Below are 27396 nucleotides of genomic sequence, written 5' to 3'. Positions count from 1 at the left end.
TGGGTTCACTCTGACTTGGTTTGACTCACAGTTATGGCTACAGCTCCTGGGTTTAGTCCTTGTCCCTGTCATTTCACCTCTGATTATTCCTTGTGTCCCCTCTCTGTGTGGGAACTGAGCCCTTCCAGGTGAGGGACACTTCTCCAGGATGGTGCCCATGGGCCTGTTCTTGGGGCCATCTCTAGCCACACTTTTATTGGCATGAAATTTGCTGATAATAGTTGGTCTTCCCATGGCAGGGTTGTCCCTTTTCTAGTTCTTCTTGTCTGACTTGACTATAAAAGTGTTCAAAGTGTCAGAGGCTTTCTCTGTAGTCCTGTCTGGAGCCTCAAAACTTTAATTTTGTCACAACACAGAACCTTTCTCTGATTGGTCTTTATCCTAACATTGGTGTCATCGTGCCAAATTCCCTCTGCCAATGTGCCCAGGCCTTAATATGAAATTAAATCATGAGAAATCCAAACTACTTCAGCAAAAACCTCCAATTTCTGCTCATGAGGTGGCTCAGGGTGGTTGGGGAAGCAGTGCTGATGGAAACCTGCACATCCAAGGGCTCCCTCAGCACAAGATGCTAAAATCAGCACCAAGAGACAGATAATTGGCTGTATATTTCTCAATTTATGTGGTTTTAATCCATTAAATAATTTACAACATTCAATCCCACGTGGTTTAAGGTTTATGGGGAGAGAGAATGAGGCTGCTTTCTCTTGGTGAGCAAAGAAATTCAAAAGCAATTGGTTGCCTAAGGTGGTACCTCACTATTTCTTCATCCCATGGCTACAACTTCAGACTTTACAAAAACTGATTTGTTTGTTTTTTGGGTTTTTTTAGGAGAAATCCAAGACAAATATTGAAACTTCTTAGGTATTCATATTTGAGGCATGTCAAACATCTGTCTTGACAGAACCAGGCACCGTTGAGGCTAACACATAAAAGTGATCATAAAATAGATATTTTGTTCCTGTTTGCTGTGACCATGAAATTCCCATTTCAATTTCACTTTTTTGAACAAAACATTGCCTTTTAATGTTTAATCTGTAAGGGAGACTGAGCTTTCAAGTTCCTGTGCACCTTTCCTGGGTGGGATGCCTCATTCTAAGGATGTGGGACTCTGTGGGCTGTGGCAGTGGAAGCAAGAAACTGGTTTTATTCTCTTTAGTGCTTCTTCACAGCTTCTGCAGGCTGGAAGTGCCTCCTTCTAGAAGCAACATAAAATCAAAAGGAGATCTGAGATTTTCAGTGTTGTGGTTCTTCTCTTTGCACAGCTGGTGCTTCTCAGAGATGTTTCAGATGGGGAAGTGAAACCCCCAGCTTTTATCTGTGGAGCGCTGTGTGTTGATTGCTTGAAATATTGCAAACTCCCAAGCAGTTAAGTGAAATTTCCAGGAAATTACCATTATTTAGGTCAGCTAAGTGCCTTTGAGTTGTCTTTTGTGTGTTTGTGTTTCTCGTTGCAGCCATACTTCAGAAAAAAGGGCAGCTGAAAGAGCAAACTGCTTTGGTTGTGACAGGATCATGGAATGGTTGGGGTGGGAAGGGACCTCATTTCAAACCCCTGCCATGGGCAGGGACACCTCCCACTATCCCAGGGTGCTCCTTGAACACTTCCAGGGATCCAGGGGCAGCCACAGCTTCTCTGGGCAACCTCTTCCAGGGCCTCCCCACCCTCCCAGGGAACAATTCCTTCCCAAATCCCATCTAACCCTGTCCTCTGGCAGTGGGAATCCATTCTCTGTGTCCTGTCCCTCCATCCCTTGTCCCCAGTCCCTCTCCAGCTCTCCTGGAGCCCCTTTAGGCCCTGGAATAGCTCTGAGCTCTCTCTGGATCTTTCTCCTCTCCAGGTGAACACCCCAAGCTGATCCAATTCCCACCATCCTCAAAACAATTAATTGCTTCTTCTGTGAACTTTCCCCGGTTATGTTTTAGTGCAAAGGAAATGGCCTCAAGCTGCACCAGGGGATGTTTAGGGTAGATATGGGGAGGGAAAAAATCATGGGAAGGGTTGTAAAGCATTGGAACAGCTGCTCAGAGCAGGGCTGGAGTCACTAAAAATGTGTGTCAGTCACTTGTAAAGCTGTAGTCACTAAAAATGTGTGTCCTCTTGTTCTGTCACCAGGCAGCAACTGGCAGAACAAGAGGACACAGTCTCAAGCTGCATCAGGGAAGGTATAGGTTGGATATTAGGAAAAAGTTTTTCACAGTAAGAATAATAAAGTACTGGAATGTTCTTCCCAGGGAGGTGGTAGAATCACCATCTCTGGATGTGTTTAAAAAATGACTGGACATGGCACTTGGTGCTAGGCTGTGGTTGAGGTGTGAGGGCACAGGTTGGACTCGATGATCTCAGAGGTCTCTTCCAACCTCATCATTCTGTGATTCTGTGTGGGTGTGACACTTGAGGACACGGTTTATTGGTGACTCTGGTGATGCTGGTTGATGGTGGGACTTGATGATCTTGGAAAACTTTTCCAACCTTAACGATTTCTGGGATGGTGTGAAACCCAGCAGAGTGTGTGGAGGAGTCTGTGCTGTGTGAAGTGTGTGGCACACAATGAAATCAGACAGGGAGCTCCCCCCGTGCCGTGGGCAGTGGAGTGTTTGAATTGGAGGCAGCAGGGCGTTAATGGCAGGCAGCCTCCTGTCCCTGCCTGGCTTGGTGGCACCTTGGAGCACTTCCTGCCAAGCATCATCAGAGTGTCACCTCTTCAGGAGATCAGAGGGTGGGGGCTCTGGCAGCTGGGAGTGTTTATTGCATGAGCCCTGTCTGTAGTGCTTGTTCTCTGTCGTCACTCTGCCTTGGTGCTGGGATGAGGAACAAGGGTTTAAAGAATGCAGGACTGAGTGAAGCTCTCAGGGTTCAAATTCTGCCTCCCTGACTTGGAGTGACCCCCATGAGCCACCAAGGTCATGTCTCCCTAATTTGGAGTGACCTCCACGAGCCACCAAGGGTGTGCTTCCTGAAACAGAGCGATCCCCATGAGCCACCAAGGGCGTGCTTTCCTAAGTTGGAATGATCCCCATGAGCCACCAAGGCCATGTCTCCCTAAGTTGGAGCGACCCCCACGAGCCACCAAGTCCAGGTCTCCATGCGTTGGAATGATCCCCATGAGCCACCAAGGCCGTGTCTCCCTAAGTTGGAATGATCCCCATGAGCCACCAAGACCTGGCTCAGTGACCCCAAGAGCCACCAAGACCTGGCTCAGTGTCCCCAGGAACCACCAAGACCTGGCTCAGTGTCCCCAGGAGCCACCAAGGCCTGGCTCAGTGACCCCAGGAGCCACCAAGGCCTGGCTCAGTGTCCCCAGGAGCCACCAAGGCCTGGCTCAGTGTCCCCAGGAGCCACCAAGGCCTGGCTCAGTGTCCCCAGGAGCCACCAAGGCCTGGCTCAGTGACCTCAGGAGCCACCAAGGCCTGGCTCAGTGTCCCCAGGAGCCACCAAGGCCTGGCTCAGTGTCCCCAGGAGCCACCAAGGCCTGGCTCAGTGACCCCAGGAGTCACCAAGGCCTGGCTCAGTGTCCCCAGGAGTCACCAAGACCTGGCTCAGTGTCCCCAGGAGCCACCAAGGCCTGGCTCAGTGTCCCCAGGAGCCACCAAGACCTGGCTCAGTGACCCCAGGAGCCACCAAGGCCTGGCTCAGTGTCCCCAGGAGCCACCAAGACCTGGCTCAGTGACCCCAGGAGCCACCAAGGCCTGGCTCAGTGTCCCCAGGAGCCACCAAGGCCTGGCTCAGTGACCCCAGGAGTCACCAAGGCCTGGCTCAGTGTCCCCAGGAGTCACCAAGACCTGGCTCAGTGTCCCCAGGAGCCACCAAGGCCATGCCTCGCTGCCAGTGGCAGATCCACGGGGGCTCAGGGAAGCAGGGCTGGGCTGCTGTGTGTGAAGCCTGAGCACATGGCTCATTTGCATGGTGGGCTCACATGTTTGCAGAGTCTGGTTTGGGCTGCAAAGTGCTCTGCTCCACTTTCTGGTGAGCAGGTGTTTGGCAAGGAAGGAGCCATCACACCATCAGCTGGGAGAGAGGAGGAATCTGCTCCCGGAGTGTTGATTCAGAAGCCATGGCTACTGTTCAGGAAACTTTTATTGAAAGAGTTTTCTGAAGTTCTTTCCTTGAAAATGAAATGAGAGACTTTCTGGGCTCCCACTCCTGTGCTTGTAACTCCCTTCTTCCCTGGGAGAAATCCTGACCCCCCCAGCTGTCCCCTCCTGTCAGGGAGTTGTGCAGAGCCACAAGGTCCCCCCTGAGCCTCCTTTTCTCCACGCTGAGCCCCTTTCCCAGCTCCCTCAGCCCCTCCTGGTGCTCCAGCCCCTTCTCCAGCTCCATTCCCATCCCTGGACATGCTCCAGCCCTCAGTGTCCTTGTGAGGGGCTCAGAAGTGTCCCCAGGGCTGGTGGTGCCTCAGCAGTGCCAGGCACAGAGGGACCATCACTGCCCTGGTCCTGCTGCCTGCACTATTAACTTGATTAATTAAATTAGTCACTGTTGCCTTGTTTCTTAGTTACTGTGGAGTTCTCATTTATCTTTTTGCTGTTTGGAAGATTTACTTTAGGGCTGAATTTTTGGACATGACTCAAAATAAAGCCACAATTCCAGATACGATTCAGACCTCACCAGGTACCCCAAAGGGATTCTTGGGCTGTGTTGTGATTTCTGCTCATCCTGGTATCCTGCTTGTATCTGGTGCGTTCCTGACTTGAAAAATGGATGAGCTTAGGCTCTTTTGCTCTTTTTTTCCTGACTCCGTGGATCCCTGAGGTGATGGCTGTGGCTGGAGCTGTGGGACTTTGTGTGGGCTTTTCCTCCTCAGCATTCCCATGTCCCTGTCTGTGGGTTTGTGTTAAGATTGGCCAGTGGGAATTACCATTTTCTGAAATGCTCCTGCAGCTGAAAAAAAATGAAGCCTGTCTGCCCTTTCCTCCTGGAATGATTACAGAAGGGTTTTAGCTTTAGGGAGAATATTGGACAGAAGTTGCTGTTGGAAGGCAGAGGTGCAAATGGGATTTCCTAAACGCAGCCTTGCTCCAGCTCTGCCCTTGTGTAACACAGTGGCAAAAATAGCAGCTCTTTCTGGGAAAACTGGAGCAGGCTTGGAAGGTCCCACCTGTTCTGTGCTCCTTGTAGTTCCTTTATGTTCCTTATAGTGCATTTTCCAGAGGGATTTTGGCACTGTGGGAGCTGGGCACAGCAGCAGCCACGGAGCTGGGGCTGTTGCCTTTTTCTGTGGCCCTTTTGTGGGCATAAGTAGGTCAGTGGCACCAGTGCTGCTCGTGACACTTCCCCCTGAAAGCAGAGCAGAGCTCTGGGGCTGTTTCCTGGCCTCTTGCTTTATTCAGGGTTACGTGTTTGGCCTTCAAACTGGCACAGGGCGATGACTTCAGTCTGCTGCTGTGGCACTGCCTTTCTTCTGAGGCTCTGAGCCACTCATGCCACAGCACGAACGTGCTGGGGGACTCAGGGCATCCCTGTGCTGCTGCTGGGTCTGGGTATGGAAAGGTGATGGCAGAAAATGCTGGCAAAGGGTTCCCATTTCTACCACAACTTTTTATTCCAGATTACCCCATGCTGCTTCCCTGGTGGTGAAGCCCCTGTGAGGGGTTAATACATTGTCTCAGCAATTCAGAGTTGGTGTGCAGTGAGTTTTGGACTGGAAGTTCTATTATTGGTTTTGGCCTTCGTTTTGAGGACCTCAGAGCATTTTACAAAGAACTACCCCTGCTCTGGAAAACCAGCAGAAGGTCCTGGGTACTGGAATATATTCTCTTCCAAAAAAACCCCAAACTTTAGAGCTACATGACTGAAGGGTCAGCAATAAGCACTCTTTCCTCCTTCCTTTCATTCTTTTATTGTGTTTAACTTGTTGGTGTTCGATGCCTTTTTTTTTTTTCATTATTTTTTATGCTTCCAGTTTGAGTTTTTGTATGTTGCTGGCATTTCTTGCTCCCATGCTCAGATTTTATTTCAGTCAGAGCTGTGAAGCAGTTAAAGTCAGACCAGCACAAGATGATTAATTTTTCCTGTCTCCCAAGATCATCTTTTGAGACTATCAAGACATATGTTCTCAAATAGATTCCCTGGTAGCGTGGGGGTTATGGGAATGGCTGAGCAAGGCTGTGCCCTTTCCTTCCTGTAAAACTGGGATGGTTGGAAGATGCCAATCAATCAATTTTGTGTCGTGCTTACATTTTTAACTCGCCTTACAAACAAATTTATAAGATGCTTTACATCCTGCTGAACGGGAAGTAGCTTTTGATTATATTTCTCCTCTCAGCTGCTCTTGGTGACCCATGAGCTCCCTGGTGAATTCCCAAGGAATGCTGCGAGCCAGGGAACAGGAGCAGAATTCCCTGAGGTTGTGCAGAAGGCTCTGAGACACAGCTGGGAACCAAACCCCAGTCACACAACACCCTTGCCTTAACTGCTGGACAAGAATTCCCTCCTCCTGTGCCTCTGATAGAAACTGCAGGGCCAAATTAAGTGGGCAGATGGTAATCACTGCTGCTGAGTTATCCCAGCGGTGGAATTACTGCAGCCCTCTGCTGTTCCCTACTAATTTGGAAAGTTTGCTGCCTGCCTCTTCCCCCCACCCCTCCCAGAGCTCCACCTTGCCACATTCCAGGCTCTGCCTTGTGGGAAAATGAGCCCGAATGACCATCGAGAGCCCAGATGTTGTGGCTGGGGGCAGGAAGCACAAGTCAGCTCTCCCTGATTTGTGAAGCTAAAAATAGTGGGAGCATTAATAGGAATCTCTGCCTTCAGCTGCCTGGGCAGGCTGGCCTCTCCAGAGGCATCTTCCTTGTGGGAAGCCCTAGGCACAGGGAGCAGCTCCTTAGATTAATTCCTTAGTGGCTTGGTTCCTTGTTTTATTTGCATTACAGGAGTGCCTGCAGGCCTGAGTGCAGCTCAGACCCCCAGCTAGGCGTGGCAAGAGACTGTGTGAGCCTAAAGATGCTCTGGATGAATTTCAGAGTAAGGAAATGTTGTGAGTGACAGGGAGGGGACAGAACCTGCAGCCACGTGGCAGCGACAGCAGTAAACCTGGGGTGAGTTGTTTATTTTCTGTTTCCAGCCAAGTGAATGTCTTCAGCTCTTCCCCAGGCTCCTCACTGGGAGCTGTGGGATGGCTGGAGCTTGGTGGATAATTGGGAAAAGCGGGCACTGTCCCCATCCTGAAGCAGTACAGGAGGGTGATTGCTTGGGATGGTCTGTCTGGATGGTGAATGTCCTGCACAACCTTCCAGAGTCACTCTAAATCCCCTTTTCAGTGATTTCATGTCAGGGAAAGCCAGTGGGAGAGCACATTTGGGCATCTGGGGAGTGTCTGGACAGCATTTTCCAGCCTTATGGGTGGGGTGGGGAGGGTGGGAACAACGTGATCAAAGTGGCTTTTGTTCCCTGCAGCATAGATTATAGTAATGTTGCTATGGCCACAAATCTCCCTGAAATTGCTGCAGACAATTCATGAATTTCCTTTTTTATTACATCCTAACACTGAAAACCAACGAGGCTGCCAGAAACCTCTCCCAGGGAAATCTGAAACCGCTGGAGATGTCAGGAGCTGCAGGAGGGGCCGGAATACAGGTAGTGTGAGCATTGCTGTACTGGGGGATGCTGTAAAGGGAATCTCTTGGTGCTGGAACTTTGGGATTATTTTGAGGTGAAGTAATTAAATTAACCCAAAATATCTAGCTGCTCACTTTGATCCCATGACTCCTGATTAATTAGTTATTCCCATCTCCAGGGTAATTGGAGTATCAGCATGCCCAAGTCATAGGCAGAGGAGCCCTGTAAGCTTTATCCTGTTTTGCTTCCTTTCCCAAGGAAGCTGTGTGGTCAGGAGAGCCTCACCTGGCACAGCAGTGGGGTTCCCGAGGTTGGGCTGGGAGATTCCCTGACTGGGAGATCCCTGGCAGTGCTTCCTGCACATGGGAAGTTGTATTTTATCCTCCTGCTTGTAGCTTTGCTCCCTCACAAAGGAGCGTGGACCTTGGGAGCAGAATTTGGGTGCTCTGAGCCCTGGGGGTGAGGGATTTGTGGTTGCTTTCTTTCTGGTTTAAGTCAGGCTGTACATCTTGTGTGAAATCTCTCATCAGAAACTCTTGTCTTTGTGGGCAGAGAGGGAGGGAGAGGGGAGGAAGTCACTTTTGGCTGCAGCACAGCTTTCTCACCCCACAGTTCCCCATGAATTGGTCTGTGGGGGTTCTCTCAGGGTTGGGGAACAGGGCTGTGAACAAGACTCCTAAACACCACTTGGTCACTGCCTTCTGTGGCCCTGGGCAAGTCGTTTAGCTCTTTCTTGCCTTAATTGGCCTAATTAGTGCCTTCAAGTTATCTCAAATTTCTGGTAATTGTTGCTTCTGGTTGTACACCAAGGCAGTGACCAAGAGCCCTGGGCATGTTCAGCCTGGCTCCTTGTTAGTCAGCAGCCAAATAAACATCAAAACTCCTTCTGCTGTTTGATGTGACAGCTTGGAGGTGACGACTGAGCTTAAAATCCCAGATGGTTTGGGTTGGAAGAACCTTAAAGCTCATCCTCTTCCACCCCCTGCCATGAGCAGGGACACCTTCCACTGTCCCAGGTTGGTCCAGCCTGGCCTGGGACACTTCCAGGGGCCTTGGACACTTCCAGGGGCCTGGGACACTTAACCCAAAGCATGGCTGTGGCCATTCCAGCACTCAGATTGTACTGTGTCTGAAAATCAAACCTCATGTTATTTTCATCAATTTGTTAATTTGATATTCATTTAAAAGCCCTCCTTGGTCCTTGTTCTCTTCTGGATCATGGGGTGGATTTTTTGGTTCCATGTGACAGAGCATGAGCTTTAGTGCATTAAACTCTCTTCATTTCACAAGGTTAGAATGACATTTTGTGTGTCTACACTTTGTATTTTTTGAGGAACTGCCAGATTTATGGTTATTAAATGTGATGGAACCTCTCTGCCCATGGAAACACAGGATTTGGGTTTTCAGGGACCCTAAAGATGTAGTTCCAACCCCCTCACCTGGGCAGGTTGTGTCCTTCAAGTGTCTGGGTAAAGCCCAGCCAGTGTTTTGGATCTTTCATGTTTAAGGTTTGTTCTGCTTGGGCTGCCTGGGTTTTGTGGGTATTGTGGGTCTCTTGTGCAGTGCTTCAGCAAGGATCAGCATTCTGGGGTGACTCTACACAAAGCTTAGGAAGAAATCCTCCTGATTTCCTGGAGCCTCCTGGAGCACTTCTGTGAGGAGACAGAGAAGGACAAATGTGTAGGAGCTCAGAAATGGAATGAGGATTGTGGTGGAGATGGAAACAGAGGAGGGAAGTGTCCTGGAGGAGGAATGGGGGATGAGGGGACACATTCAGTTTGTGGGCAGAGGCCACACACCCTCTCATTTCATTCTCTTTTTTTCTCCTGTGTTTTTTTACTTCCTTCTCCTGCACTGTACCCACGCTTTTAGTTAATTCCTAAGAAGAGAAATAAAATATTGAAACTGTTTTGGCAGCTTCAAAAGCAGGATATCCATGTTACTGTGGTGTGGCTTTATCAGCCCTTTCTCACATTGGTGGCCTGAGCTTTGCAACCCTCAAGTGCCCTTCCCATGGCACAGGGAGCTCGGACTGGGCTGCTGGGGCTCTCCATGTCTGGCTGGAGAAATCCAGACTATCCAGAATGGACAGGTTTGGACAGCTCCAGCACCACTGACCTGCTCAGTGCAGTTCTGTTGTCCCACATTCATGGTGAATTCTCATGTTCACCCCACAAATACTGATTGAGCAGAAAGATTTATCTTCAAGGGAAGTATAAATAAGCTCTTTACCCAGTTAGTGTGCTGAATGTTAGTGTGATGTTTTTCATCCTCCAGAACTGGAATGCTTGGCACAAGAAGGGTGTGGGTCTGTTAGAGTGGGTCCAGAGGAGGTCACGGAGCTGCTCCAAGGGCTGGAGCCCCTCTGCTCTGGAGCCAGGCTGGGAGAGCTGGGGGTGCTCACCTGGAGAAGAGAAGGATCCAGGGAGAGCTCAGAGCCCCTTCCAGAGCCTAAAGGGGCTCCAGGAGAGCTGGAGAGGGACTGGGGACAAGGGATGGAGGGACAGGACACAGGGAATGGCTTCCCACTGCCAGAGGGCAGGGATGGATGGAAATTTGGGAAGGAATTCCTGGCTGTGAGGGTGTTGAGGCCCTGGCACAGGTGGCCAGAGAAGCTGTGGCTGCCCCTGGATCCCTGGGAGTGTCCAAGGCCAGGCTGGACAGGGCTTGGAGCAATCAGAGATAATGGAAGGTGTCTCTGCCCATGGCAGGGAATTGATTTTTTAAGAGTCTTTGACAAGATGATCTTTCAGGTCCCTTCAACCCAGACCATTCTGTGATGATTTGAAGTGTCACAAATGTGTGTCAAGTGTGGGTCCTTTGTATTCTCTGTGGCCACATTTAACAGAGGACACAGCATGCAGCAAACAGCACACGTGGCTCCAGGTATGTTCCCTGTGAGAGGGATGGATCTGTTCTGTGGTGCAGGGAATTCTCTGTCATGCAGCAGGTGGAATTTGCTGCTTCCCACCCAGAACTTGCTGATTTTTCCTTTCCTTCTTTTTCTCCAAAGTCTTGGCTGCCAGGCTTGGGTGAGCTTTGTCATAAAAAGCTTCCGGCTCTAATCCCTCAGTGTGCCATCAAAACACAGCTAAAAAATACTGCAGGTCCTCCTTGGTGTGTGTGTGGAGGCAGAGAGGGGCTGGGAGGTGGATTTTTGGAGGAAGGACTCTGTGGAAATCTTTCCCAATTCCATTTCTGTAATCTGTGTTTTAACATTCTTGTTCTGTGCTTCAGCCCCTCACCTTTAGCTGGAGTGCTCTGAGATTGCTTATCTGAAAGAGATGGAGGTTCATTATGTTAATTGGCTCTGAAATGACTGCATCAAATATCAGTAATTGGTATTATTATTCTGCTCTTGTTGTGTCCTAGGGTTTCCAGGGAACAGAAATTAATATGGAAACCTGCTCTTTGTGCTGTGCTTGCTGTGGGAAGCTCACGTGAGGCTGGGCTTTCCAGAGGCTGTTCAGTGATTCTGGTAGCAAAGAGTGGGACTGGTGACATGGAGAGGGGAAAGATCCATGCTCAGAGATGTCTGTGTTTAATCCCAGCTCCAGGAGAGCTCCCTGCTCTGACTGAGGGGAGTCAGAACTGTGAATACAGCAACGACACGGCCACTTGCCAGATGAACTATGGATGTGTGGCTGGAAAATTGATTTTAGGAGGGAGCAAGCGTGGAATAAACTGGTGCTGCCACTCCTGACTGTGCTGCCTAAAATTGTTTGGAGAAGGGATAACTCCTTCTGGCATGGTGTGTCTGCCTGCTGCTGACAGCACTATTTCTACCCAGAAATGAGATAATTTTTCCTCACTCTTCCCTCCCAGCTCTCTGGTTTGTCCAGAATGGTTTTGTCCCTCATGAGGCAGAGTGGAGCTTTCCTGCTGGTGCTGACAGGAGTGAGCTGGGGCATAACTTGATCCTCTCTAAGCTGCAAAGCTGAGCAACATTTTGGTAATTTGCTGTAATGGGATCTCTGTGCTCAGCAGAATTTGTAATGTCAGATGGGATTTGGTGTGGATGGGAGGACGTCAGAAAGAAGGGAGGGTGGCTGGATAATTCCTCCTGAGGGGCAGCAGTGGGGCAGCTGTGATCTCTCTGTGAGCAGGACAGGACACAGGGAGTGGCTGGAGCTGTGGCAGGAAGGTTTAGGTTGGATATCAGGAAAAGGTTCTTCCCCCAGAGGGTTTCAGGCACTGGAACAGCTCCCCAGGGAATGGGCACAGCCCAGAAGCTGCCAGAGCTCCAGGAGTCAGGGATGCACAGGGTGGGATTGTTGGGGTGTCTGTGCAGAGCCAGGGTTGGATTGAGATCCTCATGGTCCAACCCTGGATATTCCATGATTCTATAATGGATGAGGAATTTAGGAAGGTTGGGGTGGGAGCCAGAAGCTGAAGGAGTAAGGACAGCACTAGCAGGTTGGAGATCAGCTCCACAGACAGGAAATGAGAGTGAAGGAAATGTGAATCTGCTTTTAGTTCCTTTCTTTCTAAGCACATCTGTTTCACTCTGTCCCCTGGTCATCCATGGGGGTCTGGCTCTGGCAGAGGGCTGGAGGGTGACATGCTGGGGAGTGCTGGGCTGCTCTTGAGCCATGGATAGCCATGTCTGGGATATGGCCAGGACACCCAGGGGGTGTTTGGGAGAGGCCTGGGACCATCCTGACTGGAGGGAGAGTAAGCCCAAACCATGCTCAGTGTGTAGGGCACAGGAGTTATTCCTTCTGCACTGTGGAAGAGCAGGTGTTTGTAATGATTCCCCTCCTGTTCCTTCCTGTCCTGCAGCAGCCAGGCTGGAAGTTGCCAAGGGAGTTGCTTTTTCCACCCCTGGGGTCCTGTAATCAAACCCCTTCTATGTTTGTCCAGACCAGATCACAAATACCTGAGGATATTTGTATTATATTACCTGTAAATCAAGCCAGGTGCTGATTGCACTTTACCCTCATCTACAGCTCCATCTAAAGCATCCTGATTTCTTTTCCTGCTCTCTGCTTTTCCAAGCATTAGTTTGCTTGGCAAAACCAGAGGGATCTGTATCACCTCTCCAGCACTGGAATCACTGCTGATGCTCATTAAAAGCTGAGTTCCAGTTTTGGAGGTGCTGTGAGTTGGGAAGAGTGTTAGAGCCATGCCACAGCTGTATGGGATACTTTAAAAGAATGAAAAATATTGATTTTCAGGAGAGCTGCTTGGAGGCAGTGATGAGAACATGGTGGGCAAGGGAATCCTTTTTTCTCTCGTGGATGCCTGGAGCTTTGTACAGAAATCTGCCACAGTCTGATGCACTCACTGTGGAATTAAGGACAAACTTTGATGCTACTGTTTTAGGACTGTTTCCTTATTATTTGAATCTTTGCTCAGAAAAAAAGTCTCAAGGTTTTTTTTCACCGTGTCTCTGAGTCCTCTCTGAGCAGCACAAGACACTGTTGACCTTTCAGTGGACTCAGATTTCCTGAAGTTTCACCTCTTTTTATTTAATTTCCAATTTTTTAAAATAAAATATTCCTTAGATTCAAGTTGGAATGATACAACTTCCATCTGGGAACTATTTTAGATGTAATTTGAAAAAACAGACTGTAAAACACACACTCATAAAAACAGTTTGTCCTTTCCAATGTTCTAGAAAATGATTCTCAGCAGCCTCTTAATGCCCTCTGCTCGCCTGTATTTAAGCTCCATGACATGCTCAGAGACACAGTTACACTGGATTTTAATACTGAGTCATACATAAATTCCCAGTATGGATCATTTGGGGAAGATTAATATGGAGAATATGTTAATAGTGAAGAATTTGAAGCCATTGCAGATTTTGCAGCACTGAGTGGGCACGAGGAGCTTGGTGACTGTAAAGTTGCTGTCCTGTTTGGCTTGAAAATGAGATTGCTCCAAAAATGTGCCCTTAACTTTGGAAATTCTGTGGATGTGCACAAATACTCCTGCCTTGGAAACATGGAATCCCAGAATGGTTTGGGTTGGAAGGGACTTTAGAGGTTATCTCATCCCAGCCCCTGCCATGGGCAGGGACACATCCCACCATCCCAGGGTGATCCAAGCCCCATCCAGCCTGGCCTTGGGCACTTCCAGGGATCCAGGGGCAGCCACAGCTTTTCTGGGCAACCTCTACCAGGGTCTCACCACCCTCACAGCCAAGAATTCCTTCCCAATATCCCACCTAACCATGCCCTGTGACTGTGGGAAGCCATTCCCTGTGCCAGGGGCCTTCCCACTCTCTCAGCCAAGAATTCCCTCCCAATATCCCATTTAACTCTGGCTTGTGTCCTGTCCCTGTCCCATTCCCTGTGTCCTGTCCCTCGTGCCACTATCCAAAGGTGTGGATCAGTTTTCCTGCAGACTTCTGGAACCCAGCTCCCCACTTTTGGCTTTTTCACATTCCTTGTGCCTCCAGCTCTAGTCAGGGCAATTTTTTGGTCGGAGGCAGGAGCGAGGCACCACTTACCAGCTTAAGGATTTACCAGCTGATCCCATCAGTTTTCCAGAGGGTGCCCCTGATTTCCCAGGCTTTGATTTGATGCTGTTATTCATGAGCATCTCCCTCAGCCCCAGGGAGGTCCCTTGATTAAGTCATTAGTGCTCTGTGGGACCTCATGGGGAGCCCAGGCTGCCTCAAATAATGAGCTGAGCCAAGAGTGGCAGCATCAGATGTGTCAGCATCCTGCCCCATCCCTTTCCCTTCTGGTGCCTTATTTTTCATGGTGGGCTTGGTTATGGTGCCATCTGATTTTTGTGAGAGGGATTTTTTTTTTGGTGGAGAAATAGAATTGAGTGAGGATCATGTAAAAATAATGTCTGGCCGTGTTTGACCTGCCCTTCCTCTTCTTCATCCCCAGCTTCAGGGTTTGCTGGAGACTTAAAAAAAAATAACAACAAACCAAACCAAACACCAAATTGCTTTTGAGTAACTTGAAATCCTGATTATGGAAATGTGAATATTGCATCACAACACACATTCATGTTCTGCCAGCTCAGAAATCCTGCTGGTGGCCTGTGCATGGGCATCTAAAGGGAATTTTTAAAAACTTCTTGAGGTGGCTGTGTGAAACCATGATGGTTTTGGGTGCAAAGCAGCACTGATGTGTATTTTATGGACAAATAAACTTTTTGTTGAGCTCTTTTCCAAAGGAGCAGGCAGCCTAAATTGGGTATTGCATAAAGCAAAGCTGCAGAGGAGGGTGGGTGAGGAGCCCTGAGAGGGGATTGATGGATGTTCTCAGTCTGGGAGAGAGGAATGGTGGCATTCCTAAGCTTTTTCTGTGTTTGAAAATCCTGTTTTCAATTGTTCATATCATGCCAAACTTCAGGTAGAACATTCCAGCTAGTTGCTTGCTGGTGCTTTTTGGGAAGACTGTAATGCAAACTGTTCAGCTGTTTTTGGAGGATGAGACTGAGAAAATACATTTCCTTACTATTAAAAATAAATGCAAATAAAGGCAGGGTGACCAATTCAAGTCATGGTGTCTCTGCACTTGGGAGCAATGATTGGATATTTGGCAAATACCTCATTTGCAGTTCCCATAAAAATCCACCAAAGCTGGGCCAGTTTGAAAACACTGAGGGAATAAGGGCAGGGAATTAAGAGGGAGAGGAGGGAGAAAAGCTGAATTTCTTAATCATCACTAAATACCACCCTGGGGTTGGATCCTGTCCTCGCTGTTCCCATGAACTGTGTCATTTTGGGGAAGCTGCTGAGAACAATCTCTTCAGAAATATTCTTCCCAGAGCACTGGTTTTGAACAGCCTGGATTTAGTTTTGCAGGGATGATGGAATTCAGTGGGACCTGTCCTCTCTGTGTGTGCCTGGATGGGAAAATCCATATGTATGTATAGGTGTATGGTGGTGAGGATGATAAAATATCCCTGTATGGAAATGTGGAAGTGTTTAAGGGTGGGGTTTGGGGCAGCCTGGGATAGTGCAAAGTGTCTCTGCTCATGCCAGGGGGTGGAACTGGATGAGCTTTTGGGTCTCTTTCAACCCAAACCATTCTGTGATATTAAAATCTGAGCAGAAGCTGCTGGTCCTTGCCCATCCTCTGAGATTCCTGTCTTTGTGGAAGGACAATGTTGGTGCTTTAAGAGCCAAATCTGGGTGGAAACAGCTTCAGAAGACTTTAGAAAACACAGATGTACAAATGGTATTTCTGTAGGAATCCAGGCTGGAGGTGGGATGGTGCATTGGGCTCTTGGCTTGGAGCCTCATGGGGACAATGGGGATAAAAACCTTTATTTTTCTTTTGGTGGAGGTAGTGGTGACCTGCAAGAAGAATAAGCATGGTGAGGCATTACAGAGTGTTTTGGACCTGTCTTCCTGATACAGGAGATTTTTCCTGGCACAATGGCTGAGATGACCACTCATGTCCCCCATGCTCAGGTAACCCAGCAGGAATTAGTGCAGGACATGTTCCTGTGTAACCAACCAAACCAAACAAAACCAACAAAACCCTGCTTGACTTTGAGATGGAGCCTGTGACAAAATGAGCAGAGCTCTGGACTTCACAGCCTCCTAATAAAAGTTTTGCACATGTTGAAGTTACAGAATAAAACATCACTGCTGGTGGCACCACCCATCGTTCCTGTGGTGACAAAAGCCTGCAGGAATTCCAGGTAACAGGAGGAAAATGTGACAATCACTGAAGGATGATTTGCTTTATCTGCTGGGCAAGCACTCAGATTTGCCAATTTTTTAGGTTATTTTTGTTTGATAGAGAGCAGATAAGCAGATTCATTTTTTAAGGACCGCTTCTTGTGCTTAATCAATTTTCTCTTGTCTGTAGTGAAAAGAAATGGAGTGTCAAATTTGTGCTCATAGGGAGGAGTGGGTTCTCTGAGAGCTGCTCTGAACAAATCCATCTTTGTGTGACCAGGCAGCATCAGAGCTGTCATGAAGATCCTGTGAGCCCCTGTCTCTGCTCTTTTTTCATCAGGTTAGGAAATAAGTCATGGAAAAGCTGTGATAAAGCTGTAAATGTGATCATGGGAGTTCTTAGGTGTAGCTGCATCCTGGCCCTTGTGATTTTCATCAAGTGCAGAGAACAAGGAAATCTGTGGAGTTCACAACACCAGTGGAGTAATAAATTGTTCCAAGAATATGAAAAATGACTTGGAGCAATCCAGCTGATTTTTAAACTGGGGGATGGAGTGAGCAGGCTGGGCTGTGCCTGGGGCAGAGGGCTCAGCCCTCCAGGAACAGCTGCTCTGCAAAGGTTCTTGTGGTTGGACTGAGCAGCCAGATCTGCTTCAGTTCCCCAAATAACAAGTGTTTAATGCCATCTATGGACATGTGAGCTGGGAAATAGGAACAAAGGATGTTTTTACTCCAAAAGCTGAATTTCTGAAAATACTGTTCAAGTAGCTTATTTAGCTCCGATATCCGTGTGTTAAAATAGATGTGGGAAAAGCTGGAGGTCCTGCAGAAGGAGCAGCAGGGCAGCTTTTGGATCAGAGTGAAAATATTTAGAATTGATCTTTTAAACTCTCCCACTGTTCTTGTGGGTCAGGAGGGAGACCAAAACTTGAATCCCTTCTCTGGGGAGAGGATGGGGAGAAGCTGCTTGGAAGGTGACATTGAAAGGTAGACATGGGCAGGGATGAATCACTGGAGCAAACTCCCAGGAAGGGATGGATTTGCTGCCTCTGAATTTTTTATCTTTGGAGGTTGAACTTGCTTTTTCTTTACCTGTGGGAGTGCTGAGGTATCCAGAGAGGGTGACACCAGTTTGGTGGCAGCGAGCAAAGGAAGTTTCTATTGCCTTTCTTGAAGACAAAATCTCAAGGCACCTTTTCTGCTGTGAAAGCAAAATGCTGTCATGGAACAGAGGGTGGCTTTGCACCATAAAATCCTGGAAGTTCTTGCTTGGATCAGTTCCTTTCAAATGGATTTTGGCAGTGGGCTGGGAGCTTAGGACAATTTTCTGGAAGGGGATTGTTGCCACTTCTATGTGTTCTTCCTGCTGGAGAAGGAAGAACTGTGCCAAGACAGATTCTGATGTGCCTCGAGTTATTCTTTGCAGCAGTTCATTTACCCCTGCTGAGCATCCCTGACTTCATGGTAATTCTCTGTGCCACTCAGCTGGTTTGAGGTGAAAAGGATTTGTAAAATCCCAGCTCTTGGTTCAGGTGAAAAGGAGCACCAAGGTTCAGTTTTTACACCTGAATGTCTTGAACTTCTGAAGTATGTACAAAGTGATTTCTTTAATAAAGTTTTTCCGAGTTATATAAGGGGGAAAAAATTCCTTCTTTCCTGTCAAAATTTTAGTCCTAATCATGGAATCATTTAGGTTGGAAGACTTCTCTAAGATTCTTGAGTTCAACTCTGCCAAAGCCACCACTGATCCTTGTCCCAAAGTGCCACATCCACATGGATTCTAAATCCCTCCAGGGATGGGGGCTCCACCACTGCCCTGGGCAGCTGTGCCAGAGCTGGACAACTCTTTTGGGGAAGAAATGATTCCTAATACCCAACTGAAATATTGTCTTTTGTCTTGTTACTCCTTGTTGATAAATGTAGGAGTAACAGTTCCATGGTAAATGTCCTTATCCACCCTCATTTCCACGTTGGAAATCCCTGTACATTCCTTCTTTTCCTCTCTGTGGTTTTCAGACTTCAGCTTGCTGAGAGAATTCAAGGATTTTTAAAGGGAATCTTTGTCCCTTTGGGATTTCAGTGGTCACTTGGCCATCCAGAGGTCAAGGTTGAGAGTTGCATCTCCTGCAAGAGGGCATGAAAGGAGAATTTTGGCATCTGGGGTGGGTGATTGGGAGCACACAGAGCTCTCAGTGCAGCATTTCCAGCCTGAGTTACACTCTGCCTTGTGTGCTGGCAGGCTCCTGCTCAGCTGAAGGTAAGTTATTACCTTAAATCTCTTTTCCTTCTGGTGACTCAGCAGCTTTTAGGGCATCTCCAACCTGCCTAAATTTGGATCTGAGTCTGAACCCAGCCCAGCAAAGTCTGTGAAGGTACAGGATAAGGACAAGGCAAGAGAGACTTGGCAGGTTTGGACTTGACTCTTGGGGCCAGGGAGGATAATTTCCCAATTTGTTTCTGGGAAATCACTTGGTTTTGTTCAGGTTTATGAAAGAAACTAACAGTTTATCCTTCACCAGCCTGTTAAAATTCCTGTCTCACAATGGGATCATAAAATCTTTGACTTTCTCTCTGCTTGCAACAACAGGTTTTCATTTCCCTGTTTGTGGGAAATAGAGGCTCTCTGGAGTTTTCTTGTGGGGATTTCTCGCCCCACAGACCCCTCCTGTGTTATCCCACTCCTAATAACAGGATTCCCAAGCACTCTTTCATTTCCAGCTCTGCTCTACATGTTCTTTTCTGGAGGATGAATGTGCTGGGTAACCTCTGTGCATAAACAGTTCAGGAGCAAATGCTGGAGAGCAAATGCAGTTAATGGATCCTGAGGGGTTTTTTTGGCCATTTTTATGGGACACGTTGCCTGAATTAGCCTGGGAAATTTTTCTGCTCTTAAATATCAGAGCTCAATTTAATATTTTGTGTTGTCCAAACATCTGCTGGACTTTGGCATCTCCTTAATGGCACTTGGAGTGGGAGTGCCAGGAATGCTTTCCAGAGCTGTGGATCTGGGCTTGTGTTGTTCTGTCTCCATCATGTTGGCCTTCAGTTCAGGTTGGAGTATCCCAGGAATGATTTCCTGGGCATATTTCTGTATTAGGTTGTAATATTTGTCTGCCTTAGTGCAGGAGAATGAGCTTCAATAATTGTACTGAAACCAACTTTTAGATTGGCAGTGGCACCTCTGACAGTGGGAGAAGTAATGGTGGTGCAGGCAGGTGAGGGAAGGAGAAAACCAGCCTGGATAAGAGCCTTGAGAGAAGAGAAAATAGGGAAGCAAGTGGAGATAATTGTCAGGGAAGAGTGAGATGGAGGCAGATTGGGATGTTTTTGTGACAGGACTAAAGGAAAAAGCTTTTTGGTGAGCTCTGTGAGGATGAGCAGAGGAAAATGGACAAATTTCTCTGGCTGGTGACGAGATGAGGTCAGAAAATAAAACTGAGAGCATTAAATATCTCAAGATGCCATTTAGTGCTGTGTGTTCCCTCCCCCATGAACAGGGATTGCTCCAGGCCACCTGGGGCTGCAAATTCTCCATCCCTGTTTCCTGCAGGGCAGGAGGAGATCTGTGTACATATCTGAGAGGCTGGGTTTAATTTCCAGGAGGATGTAGGTCTTGTTTATGTTGGAGCAGCAAGCAGGAGAGGCCAGGAAGAGACCATGTGTGTAAGAGCAGGGCTGGATTCCCTGTGGAGCAGAGGAGCCTTCCTGGGCATCTCTCCACAGCTGCTCTCTGCATCAGGCATGGGAAAAAAAAAAGCAATTAAAATGTTCTTTAGAAAAGATAACAACAGCAAAGTTCTGTTTCAAAGGATGGAAGGCTCCTTATCTACTAAATTCATCCCATCACATAAATTCCTGTGATCTCCAGAGACCTTTAGGAGCTGCAGCTCACCACATCAAAGGAGTGTCCGTGGGGCTTGGAGTACAACCACGGAATATTCAGGTGCCATAGGGGCTTCACAAGGCTCTGAGTCCGTGCCCAGGGAACAGATATTCCCTTGCTAAGACACCATCTGACAGCCTCCCCTTCCAGACAACTCTGCATCAAAGGTGACCTGAAAAACTTTTTAATACATTAAAACATGTCCCAGACTTAAAAATGCCAAAGTCCAACTTTCCCTCTGCTTAAAAGATGTTTCTTTGCAAAGTAAGTTCTGCTTGTCCTCACGGATTTTAAGCTCTGGGAGCCATGGGCCTCTCCTGGCACAATGTCTGCATGTGCTGAAGGGGGACAAGGAGGGACCCACAGCAGGGGACAGTTGAGAATGATCCGTGCTCCAGTACTTGTGTGGCATCATGGGATATCCTGCTGGCTTAACACTGCCAGAGGGCAGGGCTGGGTGGGGTTTTGGGAAGGAATTGTTCCCTCTGAGGGTCAGGAGGCCCTGGCACGAGTTTCCCAGAGAAGCTGTGGCTGCCCCTGGATCCTTGGCAGTGCCCGAGGCCAGGTTGGATGGGGTGAGAATGAGGATTTCTCTCCTCTGCCCATGGCACGGAGTGACCAGGGCCCAGCAGTGTCCCCTCCATGCTGAGTCAGGATCAATGCAGGTCCCTGTGAGCCCTTCCAGGATTGTCAGCCTTGGCTCTCCCTCTCTGCAAACACCCCAAGAGTTGGGATGGGGTGACCCACGTGTGTTTCATGGCTTGCTGTGTGTGGGTAGGAGATGGGGACCTCAGGAAAGCTCAGCACCCTGGGGACAAGGAGGACACCGAGCTCAGTCCCACCATTGTCTGCTGCCCAAAGCCCTGCAGTGCTCTGACCAGGAGCAGCCCTTGTTCCTTCCACCCTCCCACAAAGGAACTGTTCCAGACTGCAAGGCAAGAGGTATTCCATTTCCAGCTGTGTGCAGGTGTCTTGTGTCAAGTGGGCAGTTTGCCTTATCTCTCCCTGAGTGATCACAGTCACTCCTCCCTGGGAGGGGACATCTGCTGATAAGAGGCCATTGAGTGTCACTGCATGGCTGATAAGAGCTACAGCATCTCATTGGGAGATGCTCTGCCCACAGGGAGGAGCCAAGCATTCCTACCCGGGTATAATCTGGAGATTCTGGAATACCAACACAGATCCTCCACTGATTTCCCAGAGGAGCAGCAGCTGCCTCTTCTGGATCTTCAGAGGAAGAATACCCTCTTTTCTACAGGATCCCTGCTCCAGCAGAACCACCCCTGACACTGCAGGAGGGCTGCAGCCACAATTCCAATTGGATTGCTGCAAACACCCTGACCAACACGGTGTCAGGCTGTGTTCTGACTCTGGCAGTGTTGTTTTGGTTTACTGCATTGTTTATTTTATCTTTTTATTTTCTTCCCTGTTAAATAACTGTTATTTCCTGCTCCCATTTTTTTGCCCAAGAGCCCCTTAATTTCAAATTTATAGCAATTCAAAGGGGTGGGGAGGGTTCACATTTTCCATTTCAGGGGAGGCTCCTCCCTACCTTAGCAGACACCTGTCTTTCCAAACGGAGACAGTAACATATCCAGTTTTCCTGGGATGGTTTCCCTAATGGGATCTGAAATGGAGTCCTGTGCCAGGAAGCAGCCAGCAGACATCTCAGCAGCAGGGTGTTCCTCCCCTCCAGCCCTGCAGTGTCCAGGGCAGCTGGCTGAGGCCACCACTGGATGAGTGAGTGAACAGAGCAGCCCCTCATGTCCAAACCTGAGCTGTGCTCCCATCTGGGAGCAAAACCTGCATTTAAAACATCCCAGTTTTACATCACTCCATGGCATCCAGTTACAAATAAATCCCACAGCCTGGGGAGGGTTTTACTCCAACATGTGTCAAGGAGATGTTGAAGTGACAGGAATTTCCCTGCTTGCCTTTTGTGGGGACAATACAAACCAGCAGAGCAGAGAGACATCCAAACTATCACTCTTCAAAGCAGCAACAGATCTTTCTGTCAAAGGAGAGATTTCACAAGGATGGGCATGGGTGGATCCATGGCAAAACAATCAATGGGGATGAAAACCAACATTTCCCACCAGCCTGGGGTGGTGAGGCTGGTCCCTGAGTTCAAGGAATTCATTTGCTTTTTGATCATCCATAGGGAAGAGTCCAGCAGAACCCTGGGGTGCTGCTGGGACAGGAGCCTGCTGGCTCAGGAACCTTCAAAACATTTCTCCTCTGGCCAGCAGAAAGCCTGGAGGCTTTCCTGGATTGGGTCTGTGCCAGCCTTGTTGTGCTCCAGCTTGTCACCTGCCTTGCTGTGTCCCAGCAGATGTGACAGAGCACTGCTGGCTCCTGATGGTGGGGAGAGTCACGACGTGTTTCTGTGTGTTCCTGGGGTTTGGCAGAGCTGCAGAAATCAGCATTTCCCACTCTTTTATTGTTTTATGGATCCCCCTCCCCTTCTGCCAAGTGGGAATAACATTGCAGAAAGTGCCTGTCCCCGTGAGGGAACAATTTGGTGGCATTCAGGAGTTGCTGAGTCTTGAACAGCTTCTGCTGGTCCAGCCAGTTCTTTGAAACTTGGGGTTTTTGGATACTTTTTTTTTTTTTTTGTTCAAATAGCAGCTTGAGATGGGCCAGAAACTGTTGTGACAGTGCCTCTAAAATCCTTAAGCTGCTTGAATCTCTCCAAGGAGCCAGGCAATAAAAGAGCTGGAATAAAATGTATCCCACAATGTCCTTCACTTCTGCTGACAACTGCAGTTTAAATTACTGGTGCAACCCTTTAGCATAGCTGGCTTGTAAAAACTAATAAAATATGAAATGAAGTTAGAACAGGGACTTGCCACCTCTTCTCTGGTGGAGAGTAGGGAGAAATGACTTTTTTTGGGGTGAGCCCCTGCTGGGGTGCTGTTCTTGCTTTAATGACAGTGATCAGAATGAAATATTAATATATGCTGGAATTTTTACATCATATTAATTAGATAGTGTTTATTAGACAAGGACCTTCACTTTAATCAGAAAGTGGCATTTATTCTATGAAGAGTTTGATGTTTTCCAGAGCTTACATTAAAATTTTAAAAAAACTCTTAAGTTTTCTTCTAGTGGAAGGTGTCCCTGCCCATGGAAGGGGTTGAATGAGATGAATTTTGAGGTTCCTTCTAACCCAGACAATTCTGTGACTCTCAGGAGAGTGGTTTGTTTGCCTGATGGATTTGGGCATCCCATTGCCACATGCTCTAATTCCTTGGCTCCTTTCCCTCAAGTGACCAGAGTTTCAGGGACAATAATTGGTGGCTTTGAAGAAAAAGAAAGCAGATTTTTATTTTGTAAGCTGTCAGCATTCTGAGCTTGCCATGAAACATCTCCAGACCTGGGAGAGGCAACGAGGGCCGTGCAGATGCTGCAGCGTGGGTGAGCTTTGGAGTGGATATTTCACAGGTCACCTTGAGGTGAAACCCTCAGCTGTGGCTGTTGAGAAACATCTTCACTCTTCTGGAGAACTCTGGGAGGAACTTTGCAATCAGGGAAGGAAGGAGGGGTAGAAGGGTCCTGGCTGTTCTTGTTTCTGCAAACATTTTGTAGCTGATGGAGCCGTGCCAGGAGGTGCAGCCTGCCAGGAGAGACCAGCTCCCAGCACGATGTGTTTCCTCCTTTTATCCCAAAGATGTGGGATACACTCAGGAAGTGTTTTGCCAGCTGAAGTGAAAGGGATGGAAGGGGATGGAAGTGAAAGGGATGGAAGCAGCCTTTATAAGCAGCAGCAGCAGCCTCCAAGGTCCAGCCCTGACTCCCTGCCGGGAGCTGGGACTGGGGAAAGGCTTGAGTATGGAACACATTAGTGAGAGTCAGGGTGGGGAGAGGGAGGTTGAGATGCTCTGCTGTCCCAGAGGCTGTGTGGGAGGGTGAAGGCAGGATGTGGATGATCCTTTTTGTTTTAAAACAAAGGCAAATGCCACTGACTTCGCCCAAGAAGGATAATCCTGGAGCCTTGGGATTTTCTTAACAAAAGGTATTTTATTTTTCTTTTAATTTTTTTTGTCTGTTTGTCTGAGATCAGGGGGGTTGTTTGCAGCAGAGATGTGGCTGAGAGAGGATTTGACCTAGGGGAGAAACTGGATGAAGAATTGGTGGGAATTGCTGGGCTTGAGGCTGGACTTGGTGGGTGGAACTCGTGGTGTGTCACGGAACAGGTCGGGCTGGGTGGCTTGCAGTGATCCTCTTGGACCTTGGCACTTATGGAACAATGGAGATAATGACTTTATTTAATATTTTTGTGGGAAATGATCCTATGGATGTAACCTGAGAGCTGCCAATTATCAGGTATTGTACAGGAAGAATTTTGGGTGAAGTGAGCTGAGAAAGCTGAGAATGCCTGGAAGGGGCTCAGAGCTGATGGAGCAGGGAGCTGATGACCCACATCTGATCCCTTTTATTTTCAATATCCCTTCTCCAGGTGGTCTCATTTGTTCCTGATTCCCCCTTCAGCCTCCCTTACTCCCCAGCAGCCCAGACTGTCAAACTTATGGAGCTTCCAGGCTTAAGACCTCATCATAAATCTCAGAATCCCAGAATGGTCTGAGAGGGAAGGGACCTTAAAGCTCATCTCGCTCCACACCCTTCCATGGGCAGGGCCACCTTCCACAGCCCCAGGCTGCTCAATCCCTGTTTGAAGAGTCCAGAAGGAATGTTTGTGTCAGAGTGCCTCTCTTGCACGATGCCTCGAGGCCATGCATAACTTATTTCTTGAGTCCATGTGGTTTTGTCTATGTTTTTCTGTTAAACAGGAGGGAAACCCTTGAGATCAGCACTGGGAGAAAGAAGAGAGGTGGAGAAGGAGTTGATGTGAGATGTGGGACAGGTCTGAGCCAAGGAGCTGAGGGACAACAGGTAAAGCAGCTCTGCAGTGTCAGGCCTGGGGTTAAGTTGCTTCTTCCCTTGTTGGATTTTAACATAATTCAAAACATCTCACACCCTTCTAACAACACTCTCCTCCTCCCCATAGTCCAATTGAAATAATGTTGAGATGAGAAAAGCTTGGAAAAATAGGGCAGGACCAGCACAGTGTCACCCCCAGAGCTTTAATCAAGCTCCTTACATATTTTTTGGCCATCAGCTCTTTCATTTAATCATCCATTAATTGCTGGAAGTTTTAGCCAAATTCATTTGGCAGAAGTGCAGGAGAAGAAGCAGCATTTCACAATATTCTGGTTTCAGCAGTTTTCAATTCTGATTTTAAAAGCAGTGTTGAATGTCACTGATGGTCTGAGCTCAGTGTCTGGGTGCCTTGGGATCCAAATCCCTGCACACAGCTCAGGGGGAAGTTGGGCTCTGAACATTTTTCTTCTTTAGCATCATTCTCCGGGCACATTCTTGTCCCCAAACTCTTTGTCATCAAGGTGTGAGGATTAGTCCATGGGTGCTGATCACAGCTCTGGTGAGGATGTGTGGTTGTCAGGGAGCCTTCCAATCCCACTGCAGAGGCTGGAATTGCTGCCAGCAGCACATTTCTCCTTCCCCAGTTTTCTTCTTACTCCTGTAAGGAAGCCAGAGGATGAGAATTTGTGCCCTGTGCTGAGCTCCTTCAGGCAAACTCAGGCTCTGGAGTATTGTCAAAACTGCTGATGAGTTTGGGCTCCAGCAAAGGTGTCAGGAGTGAAGCAAAGGAGTCACTCCTGCCATTCCAGGGAATGGCATTTCCTGGCACTGGGACACAAGGACACCACGGGGCAGTAGCACCCTGCACAAAGCTGCTCTGTCAGCCCCAGTTCTGCAGTGGAAGCAGCACGTGGATTGTGCCTGGGAGCCACCAGAGTTACTCAAGTCAGGATCTGGCTGCTAAATCTGATTCCTGCTCTCAGGAAAACTTGGATGAGGTGTGATGGGCTGTGGTTCAGCACAAAGCACACGAGGTGCTCTCAAGGTCCCTTCTGGCCATGAACTCTGCTCCTCTGGGAAGAGATCACAGCTGCAGCTCCAGTGACACATGGCCAGGCCAAGCCCCTGTTTTGACTCCCTGTCAGAGGCTTTCTCCAGGAGCACTGTGTCCTTGTGAGCCGTGCTTGGAGCATCTGCTCTGTATATTCTTGGGCTGAACTGCTTCCAGCAGGCTTAGCAACTGTGCCTGTGATTTCCTGCAGGAAATCCAACCAGGCAAGGTGGTGTTCAGCTTATGGGACTGTGACTATCAAACCATCATGGCATTCTTAAGTTGACTTTTTTTATTACTTTTTTAAAACCTGTTAGCTGTCTCCCCACCCCCAACCCCATATCTGTGCATCTATGGAGTTTTTTTTCCCTGCCTTGTTCAAGAGAAAGAGTAAATCCTTTTTGATTTATTCCAGAGCAGCCCTCGAGCTCAGCTCCTGTGAGAGCCTGCTGACTAGGAGTTCAAAAGATCTCATGTCTTTGAGGCCAGCCTGTGGTCTTCCATCTTGCCTCAAAGTTAAACTGAAAGAGAAAATTCCTTTTCTTCTTAAAAAGAAAATCACCATGCTGTGTAAGGGAATCAGACTTACCTGGAGCAGCAGAGAATGCCAGCATGCAGAATTCCAGGTTAAAATCTGGTTGTTTAGCAAGGCTTTATTTTCAAGCACTGAGCACGTTGTTTAGGAAGTGTTTTATGGAGATAAATACTCCTTTAAAAGCAGTGCTGTTGCCTGGCTGGGATCCAGCCTGTGATCCTACATTAAAGCATTTTTTGGGTGTTTAAACCACTACATTACCACGGTGGCTAGAAATGGTAGTTCTTATCCCTGACTTCCTGCAGATCTGCAGGGTTAGATGACATTTTAGGAAGAAATTCTTTTACTCTCAGAGTGGTGGGGAGACCCTGGAATAGAATTCCCAGAGAAGCTGTGGCTGCCCCTGGATCCCTGGAAGTGTCCAAGGCCAGGCTGGACATGGTTTGGAGCAGTCTGGGACAGTGGGAAGTGTCCCTGCCCGTGGCAGGGGGGAATGGGATGCCCTTAAAAGTCCTTTCCAGCCCAAATTATTCTGTGAATTAATGAGGTGCAGACATATCTGGCATGTATATATGTGTGTGTATGATTTATTTACATATAGAGAGCAAAACAAACCTGTAAGAACTATTTATATCCTATTGCACTTCCCAGGGCCCTGCTTAGTCCAGATTTATGCAGTTGTGGCTGCAGCTGTGAGCTTGGAAGGGCAGAGATTATGGATGGAAGACTTTTAATAACTGTAAGGACCCTCCTTTTAAAATCCAGCTCCTCTGAGCAAGGTGACTTTAGCTCTGACTTGGGAATCCAACCCTGCAGGGGGAAGGAGATGCTGATCCATGGAACAAAATCTTGACCAGACAGCAGCAGAAGAGAAAGCACAGGTTGGGCTGCT

General features: G+C 48.1%; 1 protein-coding gene across 7 annotated transcripts in view; it reads left to right on the top strand.

Moving 5' to 3' along the window:
- Positions 1 to 27396, top strand: part of EXTL3 (exostosin like glycosyltransferase 3) — a 139853-nt gene that overhangs the window by 61426 nt on the left and 51031 nt on the right. For 2 of the 7 annotated variants that reach the window (XM_050973192.1, XM_009096294.4), the window contains exon 3: positions 24828 to 24930. The exons of 2 other annotated variants lie outside the window; for them this stretch is intronic. The gene's annotated coding sequence lies outside the window, so the exon portion shown is untranslated. Of the gene's footprint in view, positions 1 to 7363; positions 7577 to 23982; positions 24053 to 24827; positions 24931 to 27396 lie in introns of those variants that run through there. 3 more of the 7 variants (XM_018923183.3, XM_050973193.1, XM_030235365.2) reach the window with 3 other exon arrangements.

This window comes from Serinus canaria, chromosome 3 (genome assembly GCF_022539315.1).
Source record: "Serinus canaria isolate serCan28SL12 chromosome 3, serCan2020, whole genome shotgun sequence".
NCBI classification, from domain to species: domain Eukaryota; kingdom Metazoa; phylum Chordata; class Aves; order Passeriformes; family Fringillidae; genus Serinus; species Serinus canaria.
Note: the sequence above shows the minus strand (reverse complement) of the source record. Positions and strands in the feature narration are given on the sequence as shown.